At 35.5% G+C, this 11208-nt stretch overlaps 1 pseudogene; it reads left to right on the plus strand.

Moving 5' to 3' along the window:
* The first annotated feature begins 4210 nt into the window (after positions 1-4210).
* On the plus strand, positions 4211-5105 carry LOC140713353 (small ribosomal subunit protein eS4, X isoform-like; annotated as a pseudogene).
* The last annotated feature ends 6103 nt before the right edge of the window (positions 5106-11208 follow it).

Genomic DNA, 11208 nt, shown 5'->3' on the forward strand with positions numbered 1-11208 from the left:
CAGGCTTACTGTAATTATCTCTGTTTAATTAATCATGCCTGAACTTATTTTTTTTTAGTTCTGGGATACATGTGCAGAATGTGCAGTTTTGTTTCATAGGTATACACGTGCCATGGTGGTTTGTTGCACCCATCAACCCATCATCTACATTACGTATTTATGAAATTCTAACTACATAGTAAACTCATGAAAGTCAAGAATTTTCTTGACTTTCAATTATGCCTAATACAAAATTGCATAAACACCAAGACGGAAAATTTTGCTAAGTGAACATTTATTACCTTGTTAAATTTTCTTTTCTTAAGAGAATATAGCAATAACACAAGATGTATGAAACAAAGTTTTAAAAACTGGGATGAAACCTGATTTCCGTAACAGAAATGATAAAGTCAAAGGGTGTTGGAGTCTTGGATCTTACATGGCTCAACAGGCATAGGAGGACTTTATCTTTAATGTATTCTATTGAAATGACTCAACTAATATAAATAGCAAACACTGATAGAAATGATGAGGAGGAGAAAAAGAGGGAAATTTTTTCTAAAGGGGTGCCACACATGTCAATTCTTGGTTCCCAGGCATCCTTGTATGTATGAACTAGATAAATGTACCTGTTGGGTTGAGGATGTTTCTCCAACATTAGGGGATGAATTGCTTCTACTCACGTCTTAAACTCATATCTGGAAAAACATTGCTGATCTTGCTACCCTGGCTGCCCTCTGGGAGCTCTACTCAAAAGTGAAATTATTTCTCTATCATGCAACCAGGAAAGACTCACTTCTATTTCTCTTGTCAAACACGGAACTAGGAGCTTTCTTGCACATTTCAGGAAGGGACTCTCCTCTGAAACTCGTTTACTTTCAGCTCACAGTGAAAGGAAAACTTCTTCCTACTGCCTGTTAAATGACAACTTCCTAGTCCCTGAATTCAATCTGAAGATTAACATTCACTCAAGGAGCAGGTTTGTTTAATATGAGTGGGACAGTATGAATAGACAAAGAGAATTTACTATGTGTTTAAGGAACCCAGTGGTTTGAAAACTAAGCGATGAAACTGACAAATTCCAATAGGTGATTTACTATGAAGAAGATGTAATAGGAGAGAATTTTAGAATCAAAGAAAAATGAATTTAAATTTTAAATTCTTAAGAGAACTAAAGAAGCTATTAATAAGAAAGGAAATGGGAAGTATATATGTATGTATATGTGTATAGATATATATTTGTCTATATTTTACACACACATATAGTATGCATATTTATGTATGCACATACTATGTATGCATATGTATGAATATGGTACAAGTATATCTGTGTATATGAATGTATATATACATGCATGCAAGACTGAATTGTGTCTTCACAACTTTCATATGAATTTGAATTTGGGAGTTGAAGCTCTAATTCCCAATGTGACTCTGTTTAGAGATATGGTTTTTAGGAGGTAATTAAGGTAAAATGAGCTCATATGAGTGGGGTCTTACTTTGATGGCTGTCAGCAAGTCAAAGAGAGAACCTTCATGGGAAACTGAACCCTGCTGGAAACTGACCATGCTGGCACCCTGATCTTGAACTTCCAGCCTCTAAAACTGCACAAAAATTAGTTTTTGTTATTTAAGCCACCCAGACTATGATATTTTGTTATGCAAGACCAAACTAAGATGAACACAGAACACTTTTAAAAATAATGGAAAATAATAATAAATGAAAGCTTAAGAAACAAGAAAAATATACCGCTCTACCTACTGTTTGAATAATAATAGTTCCCAAAAGAGAGATAGGACTAAAGAGAGAACAAAATCATATTAATTAGATGACTAGTCTTTGAAAGTTAGTTTAATGGCACAGGATGATTTTTGAAGGAAACAAATGCGAACTTTCATTAGGGAAGCCCTTGTGCATTAAGAAGATGTAAACAGCACACAACTGTGTTATTTTTGTGTCAGGGGTTCTTAACGTAGACCCTAACTATATTTTTGATATTTTTTTTTAGCACAGATAATGAGGACTTGCGGAATTCTCCAAAGTGATTCTGTGAGGTAGGAACAATAGCAGTGTTACACATAGTATTCCTGATGACTTCTAAAACTACTATGTGACATGATCTGATTAGTTGGTATACTTTCGTCCATTTCAATTTTTGAAGAGTTTATACAGACATTAAACTGAGAAAAATAATATGTTTGTATATCAAAGATACGTACAAATTTAGGGTCAGGTTATAAAATTATTACACGGTGCTCCATCCCTGAGCATATGCTCTTGACTTATTTTGAATCACAGAGACTGAAATAAGATGCGGATTGTCCTAATTTACTATTAATTCTGTGCTCAAAAATTTCCAGTGATTCTCCATTGTTTTCAGAGAAAAAGACAAAATCCTCTTATGCCTATTTGGCCCTTCAAAAGCCAGTGTCCCCTCAATGTCTTTTTCACTTTCTACTTTTCTTCATTCTATCCCAGCAACACGACTCCCTTGCTGTTACTAGACCATAGCAGCCACACTCAAATATTTGGACTTGCTGTTCTTTCAGCCTGAGTTGTTTTCTCCTGAGTCATACATATGACTTTGCACAAAGTCACTTTCTTAAAAAGATCTTCACTATCTATCTTGTTTCAATTTAAACCAAGCCACCTCTGTGTACTCCTTCTCCTCTGACCAACTTTATTTATCTCCATAGCATTTTCCAGCTTCCACTATACAATGGCATTTACTTACTGTGGCTAACAGACTTTCAAGGTGGTCCTAGGATCCCTGCCTCCTAATGTTCACTTATTCTTCATGTTTATTGCTTATATATTTCTGCTAGATTATAAGTTTCACAAAGGAATTTTTAAGTCTTCTTTATTTACTTATATATATTGGGTACTTAGAATAGTACCCAATATTTACTATTAGTATATTCTAATAGTACTATTCTAAGTACCCAATATATAGTAGACACAATAAATATTTGTCGCATGAGTGAACACATAAATACATCATTTTCGTCTGTCCCGTCAGCGGATTTATCTATTTATTTTCTTTGGCTTACTGCCTATGCTGTGATTACAAACACTTGAGGCCAAAGTTAATTCCAAGACTCATGTTCTTGGTTAAGGAAATTAATGGCTAAGAAACATTAATGCTGTATCAATAGAAGGTTCCATAGTTTGGCATGTGTTATATACAGTTGTCCCTCAGTATCTATGAGGGATTGGTACCAGAACTTCTCACCGATACTAAAATCCATGGATGTTCAAGTCCCTTGTACAAAACAACATAGTATTTGCATACAGCCCACACAAATATTCTCAAATACTTTTAATCATCTCTAGATTACTTACAATACTTAACACAATGTAAGTGCTATGTAAATAGATGCTAGTTGTTATACTGTATTGCTTAGGAAACAATGACAAGAAAATAGTTTGTACATGTTCAATAGAGCTGCAATTTATTTTTGAATAATTTTGATCCACAGTTAGTTGAATCCATGATGTAAAAAATCACAGATGCATACAGAGGGCTGACTGTATTTTGTTTGGGGTTATTACTAATTTATGAATTTCCATTTTCCACAGTACCTAGTATGAACATTACATAATAAAGTTGTGTGGGTTTCAAATAAAAGCATGTAAGATTTTACAAGGGAGCTTCAAGAAAAAAAAAAAAGAAAAGAAAAACTAGGTTTAATCACGCTTGCCCAAGTGCCTTCCAGAATTACAAAGGAAAGGAACGATTGAGTAACCATAGAAAAAATACAATCAGTAAACATAGAAAGCCGTGCTTGTACTATAGCCGCATTCTGCACCTGGGGACAGTTTCTGAAGGTGGGAATCTGGGTGCAGCTTAACTGAGTGTCTGCACTTGACTTTTCTCCAAAGGCTGGGATGAAGGTGTTGGCTGGTGTTTGTGTCATTAGAATCAACCCAAGGGTCAGCTGTAAAATGATCTGCTTCCTAGCTCACTCACATCGGTGTTGGCAGGATTCAATTCTTTGTGGGCTGTTCATCTGAGGACCTCAGATCCTCTCTAGCTGTTGCTGGGAGGTCTTCCTCAGTTTCTTGCCATGTGGACCTCACCATAGGGCAGTTTATAACAGAACACATGGATTACTTCAAAGCAAACCAGCAAAGAACTACATAAAGCCAGCAAGACGGAAGTTATGCTCTTTTGGTAATGTAACCTAGGAAGTGGCATTCAATCACTTTTGTCAAATTCTATTCATTAGAATTGAGTCACTGTCTCTTTCTTTGCCTAATGCAGCCATGGCTCGTGGTCCCAAGAAGCATCTGAAGCGGGTAGCAGCTCCAAAGCATTGGATGCTGGATAAATTGACCAGTGTGTTTGCTCCTCGTCCATCCACCGGTCCCCACAAATTGAGAGTGTCTCCCCCTCATCATTTTCCTAAGGAACAGACTTAAGTATGCCCTGACAGGAGATGAAGTAAAGGAGATTTGCATGCAGCAGTTCATTAAGATCGATGGCAAGGTCCAAACTGATATAACCTACCCTGCTGGATTCATGGATGTCACAAGCGTTGACAAGATGGGAGAGAATTTCCGTCTGCTCTATGACACCAAGTGTTGCTTTGCTGTACATCGTATTACACCTGAGGAGGCCAAGTACAAGTTATGCAAAGTGAGAAAGATCTTTGTGGGCACAAAAGGAATCCCTCATCTGGTGACTCATGATGCCCGCACCATCCGCTACCCTGATCCCCTCATCAAGGTGAATGATATTCAGATTGATTTGGAGACTGGCAAGATTACTGATTTCATCAAGTTCGACACTGGTAACCTGTGTATGGTGACTGGAGGTGCCAACCTGGGAAGAATTGGTGTGATCACCAACAGAGAGAGGCACCTTGGATCTTTTGACGTGGTTCACGTGAAAGATGCCAATGGCAACAGCTTTGCCACTCAACTTTCCAACATTTTTGTTATTGGCAAGGGCAGCAAACCATGGATTTCTCTTCCCCGAAGAAAGGGTATCTGCCTCACCATTGCTGAAGAGAGAGAAAAAAGACTGGCGGCCAAACAGAGCAGTGGGTGAAATGGGTCCCTGGGTGACATGTCAGACCTTTGTACGTAATTAAAAATATTGTGGCAGGATTAAAAAAAAAAAAAAAGAATTGAGTCACTGTGTCCAGCCCACACTCAAGTGTATGAGATTACACTAGGGTTTAATTAGTAGGATGTAAGAAATTTAAGGGCAGCTTTACTGTCTGCCCACCACAAGTATAAAGCAAATGAGTGACTATGTTAGTATCATTGGTTATTAAAGTTTGCAGCAGTGGAGAAAGGGGATACAGGTATAAGGTTAAAGAATAAGAAAAAACTATGCATACTGAAATGGAATTGGAAATATGACTCTGTGTGTGTTTGTGTGTGTGTGTGATATATATATATGTCTCATATATATACATATGTATTCCCACTTTTGTCCACTGAAAGGGTCTTTTAATGAGCACCTCAAACATCCAGATTGTATTTTCTAAATTATATTTCCTAATAAAAAAAGGCAAGACCTTGGAGAAATAGTGGGCTCCAGGCCTGGGAAGAAAATACACAAATTTTACACAAAAATACACAAAATTAGCTTGAAAGAACTTGGTATAGCAGGAAACAAGGCCACTAGATGTATCGAAGAAATTTAGAAACCAAATAGAAAAGGCTTTCACAGATAAAAAATAAGAAAATATGAGCATAAATAGAACTAGTAGCTACAGTGAATACAAATACATAAATTACATTTAAAATTATGAGTTATTATGTCTCCTCTAAGGAAAGCTTGAGAACTAACTGATCATTTGGGAAACTGATAAATAAAGGAAAAGAATCAAACACATCCTGCTTTTCACATATACATCTTAAGATAACCCAGTGGTTCTCAACTGAGTTTTTTTATCTTTGCCCCGAGGGGTCATTGGCAATGTCTTAGAGACCTTTTTGGTTGTCAAATCTAGGGAAATGCGTTACTGCCATCTAGAAGGAAGAGTCTAGACACATGACTGAACATCCTACAATGCACAGAACAATTCCTCATGACAAAGAATTATCTAGTCCAAAATCGTCAATAGCACCAGGGTTGAGAAATCTTGAGATAACCAAATACAATCATGCAATTAATAATGATATTTTGGTCAACAATGGACCACATATACAACAGGGGTCTTATAAGCCTATAATGCTGTGTTTTTACTGTAACTATTCTATGTTTAGGTATGTTTAGATACAAAAATACTTACCATTGTGTTATAATTGTCTAGTGTTCAGTACAGTAACGTGCTGGGCAGGTTTGTAACCTATATCGTATAGCCTATTATACCGTAGAGCCTATGCATGTGGTAGGCTATGCCATCTAGGTTTATGTAAGTATATACTTTATGATGTTTGAACAAAGACAAAATCATCTATTGATGCATTCCTCAGAATGGATCCTCATTGTTATGCAATGCATAACTGTAGTTGAAGAGAGAAAGTTTTTCTTTGTGCAAGCATTCCAGTTAATAAAACTCGAAATGTTTAAAGTAAAATACCACTTTTTGTAATCTCTATAAAAGGTGGATTTTGGCATTGATTATTATGACTGTTAATACTACATAAACTTGAAAGAGCAAAATACCATATACATCATATTCTTGTCGATAAATGGCATACATGTCTGATGGAGAAATGTAATAAATGGTACCAACAAGTTGCAATTTGTTAAATCCATACTTTAAGATACTCTACTGGAAAGATGTCACAGTTTCTTCAAGAAATAAATTGCAAACAAGTAATATGAGGCAATGTGACACATCAACCATTTGCAAGAGATGGAATGCATTTGCTTTCTTATTGATATAATAAGCAGAAAACAATTTATGAAACCATAGAAATGTGAAAAAGTAGAATATTTGATTATGATATTATGAAATTATTTAGAATTTTAGGCCTGATGATGATATAGTGTTTATTTAGTGTTTATTTTTTTAAAAGCATTCTCCTGTTTCTAAGATACAGACTAAAATTGTTGCAGGAATATGGTATGATGTTGGTAGCTGGTTCAAAATAATCTAGAGTGAAAAAAGAAGAAAACATAGAGTATATGTGAAACAATTGGAATTTATCATATGGCATTCTCTTTATTGTATGTTTTCAAAATTTGGCATAATAAAAGTTTTTAAAGTTTACAAGTTTCTATTTAACCCCTACTGTAGTCATATTTAGAGAAAAAACATATAATGTAATGGTAACAAAATATTCCATAACATATATCAACTTGACACAAACCTTAGGATTACTTGCTTTAATGTGGAATTTTAATCATATTGTATGTAATTTTAAATATTAATTTTTTAATGTTCTCTTTAGATTGAAATTTTTTTTAGCATTACTCATTTTAAGAGTCATTTTGTTGCTAGATAATGGCCCATAAAATAAGTATAACTTGTTTAATTTACTTTTCATTACCTACTTACCATTTAATTTTTTTCTACTTTTCAGTGTTATAAATATTATCAAAATAAATACTTTTTGCAAGTAATTTTTTTAACCAAACTCATTTATTTTAGGACACACCTATAATATAAAAGACCTATGTAGGTCTTTTATAAATCCATCTCTTTGGAATAATTCCCAGAATTTAAATAACTGAATATAAGGTCTCATCATTCTAAATATTATTGATACATGAAGACAAATCACTCTCTGTAGATATGAAAAATGCATTTGGTAACAAAACATTACACCTTCTGTAACAATTACCTAAACAGGGAGTGCTTTGTTTATCTTACATAATGAAAAGCTCAGGGCTAGTATCATGGCACCATGGTGTCATCAGTAACAAGTCCCTTCTATCCTTTCTTCCATCTCTAATGCTACCGATGGTCATGATTGGTTGCTGAAGCACCATATCTAAGGACCAGACTGGACTAGGATGGAAGGGGAAAAACTTTATTTCAAAGCATTATCTTTCTATGTAGATAGGCAGCTAATTCCTAAAAGACTTCCAATTTTTCAACAGTCAGAATTGTGTTGCAAAGTCATGCCTGACTAGAAGGTATGTAGGAAAATATGAGTTTCATTTTCTAATCTGCATAAAAAAGATAATGTAGATGAAAATGGATCCCAAGTGAGCCAATTCACAGTACGTGAGCCTGGGTTCAGGAATCCCAAAGTGCAAATGACAACCAGTCTTTTGTACAATCCTCCACATTCCACTTAATAATTACATATAAAATGCTATATTGCTTTTCAGCTATATTCATTAAGCTGCCGTTATAATTTTGTATCTTTATTCATTTTATTATTTATTTTCTAAATTACCTATACATGTGTTTTGTCATTACCTAACTAGGTAATTTTTAAACCATTTATATCAACAACTTTATGGGTGGCAGATGTTCCGTGCTTAGAGGACTGAGAGGTCAGAATCTGAAACTAAGTTGTCTGTTTATTTGTTAATGCTCAAGCTCTTAGCAATCATGCAAACTTGGCATACTCCTGGGCATATAGCAAGTGTTCTGTACATTTCAGTTTATTGTTATTTTTGTTGTTTTTGACACAAGAAGCAATCACTAGAAAATAGAATTTTTAGGAAAAAAAAATAAAGTCTTCAAAATAATGTTTTCTATTCATCCTCCACGGAAAGAACTTTAGCTCTGGATATATTTTCCTGCTTTTTGGCATTCGCGAGTTTTTCATAATATACTCCATTATACAGTGAACTGATGAGCTCAGAAAATACCGTGTAAACTCTTCAGTTTTAAAGTGTTAATAATAGACACAAAGTATCATCATTCTCCTGTAGAACAGTTTGATTTTTAACCAAAACCACTTCCTTATTCCAATGGAATGCATATTTTGCAATTTGATGTCTTTATTAGCAACTTTCTGATGGGTGAACTATTTTAGCAAAGGACAATTTCCAGAAACCATCAAGTAACACTTTAGTGATGATTGTACAATTTGCCATCGCAGTTCATATAAACTTCTTGAGGGTATTTAACTAAAAATGAATCAGAACAAACAAGTATTTTGAAGATTTGCTTCAAACTTGAGGAAATTCCAGTCTTAATCACATATACACTCCTGCTGGAGGTTATACTATATTTGGCTATAGACCCAGGGATACTTACACATGACAAAGGGAAGTGTTAATGAGCCCATTATTAGTGTTAGTTGTTTTTATTAAAATATCTCAAAGCTCCAGGAGGTGAACTAATATATTCTTTTTATTTTAGATGCTTAGTGTTTTAAGTGGAATATGAAACATCTTTGAATCACAGTGGCAGATTCTTGAGGATGATTAAGCATGGTGTCTATTAAAAAACTATTCCAATTACAAAAAGACCTGTGCTAAATAAAACTACACTCACGGAGTGAGGAATTTGGTATTTAACAATCTTTAAAGATTTTAATTTATATTCCTTAAGTTTTACTTCTATATTTTATTCGTTCGAAGTAAACCTAACATCTGAAAATTAAGGACCAATTTAGTGACTTTCCAGTTTCAAAAACAAATTTCTTCTAAGAGCTCTCTGTAGTTATTCTCTCAATTTTCTAACTTTTTACACATTTCTCAGCCTAGTCATTAATTTAATCTATTATTCTACTTCCAAATGTCTCATGATTATCACCAAACACATTTTTCTAAATCCACTGGATATTTTCCAACCATCATAATACTTGGCGCCAAAGTAGCATTTACTTTTGTTAGCCTGGACCTGTGTTTACCTTGGCTTCCTTGTCATGTATCTTTTGTGTTTCTTGTCTTATGTTAGGCAATCCATTTTCTGCCTCATTTGGAATCTTACCTTCTCTACTGATTTGAATTCCTCAAGGCTGCCTCTAAAGATTGTCTTCTTTTCATCCTATAATATTTCCCTAGATAATCATATATGTAGCAATTGACACCTATAAGTGTATTAACAAGAAATTTATATCTCAAGGCCAGATCTTACTTTTAGTCCCAGATATGTATACCAGCTGCCTCCTTGACAAAGTCTTTTGGATATCTCAAATCTCTGCATGGTCTATATCCAGATCTCCCTTTAAACCTTGGCTCCACATGTAATAGAATCTGTATGAATCCAGCTTCTAAGTCAGTGATTAAAAGTCAATCCTGGCCAGGCGTGGGACCTCACACCAGTAATCCTAGCATTTTAGAGAGGTCGAGGCAGGCGGATCACTCGAGGTCAGGAATTTGAGACCAGCATGGTCAACGCGGTGAAACCTTGTCTCTACCAAATAAAAACCAAAAAATTAGCTGGGCGTAGTAGTGCACGCCTGCAGTCCCAGCTACTCAGGAGACTGAGGCAGGAGAATCACTTGAACCTGGGAGGCCGAGTTGTAGCGAGCTGAGATCGTGCCACTAGACCACTCCAGCCTGGGCAACAGAATGAGTCTGTCTTTTAAAAAAAGGATGAGTTTGTGTCCTTTGTAGGGACATGGATGAAGCTGGAAACCATCATTCTTAGCAAACTATCACAAGAACAGAAAACCAAACACCGCATGTTCTCACTCATAGGTGGGAACTGAACAATGAGATCACCTGGACTCGGGAAGGGGAACATCACACACCGGGGCCTATCATGGGGAGGGGAGAGGAGGGAGGGATTGCATTGGGAGTTATACCTGATGTAAATGACGAGTTGATGGATGCTGACGAGTTGATGGATGCTGACGAGTTGATGGGTGCAGCACACCAACATGGCACAAGTATACATATGTAACAAACCTGCACGTTATGCACATGTACCCTAGAACTTAAAGTATAATAATAATAATAAATAAATAAAAAAAGAAAAGAAAAGAAAAAAAGTCATCCCTGATATCCATCTCCCTATTTCCCCTGTCCAATTAATCAAAAATTCTCTTGAATCTACTTGTTAAATGCTACTCAGGCTCATTTACTTCTTAGTATCTTTCACTAACACAAATTTTCTTAGTTCAACTGCGATTTTACCTTTTCCCTTAATATCTACAATAGGAACCTAAATCATCTACATGTATGTACCCCCAGGCTTCCCTGCAGTCCATTCTCTGCATTCAGCTAGAGCTATGATTCCATCACATTGATCAGATATTGATACTCCCTGAGCAAAACACCTACAGGCTTTCCTTTCCTTTTAGAAACATTGAATCACCCCTGCTTACCTTTCATTTCTGCTTTCACTTGGCCCCTCATCCTTACCTGTTTCCCTGTAGCCTCAGGGCCTTCTTTTCCTCCCCTACTTTGAAAT

The sequence above is a fragment of the Chlorocebus sabaeus genome, chromosome 14 (genome assembly GCF_047675955.1).
Source record: "Chlorocebus sabaeus isolate Y175 chromosome 14, mChlSab1.0.hap1, whole genome shotgun sequence".
NCBI lineage: Eukaryota > Metazoa > Chordata > Mammalia > Primates > Cercopithecidae > Chlorocebus > Chlorocebus sabaeus.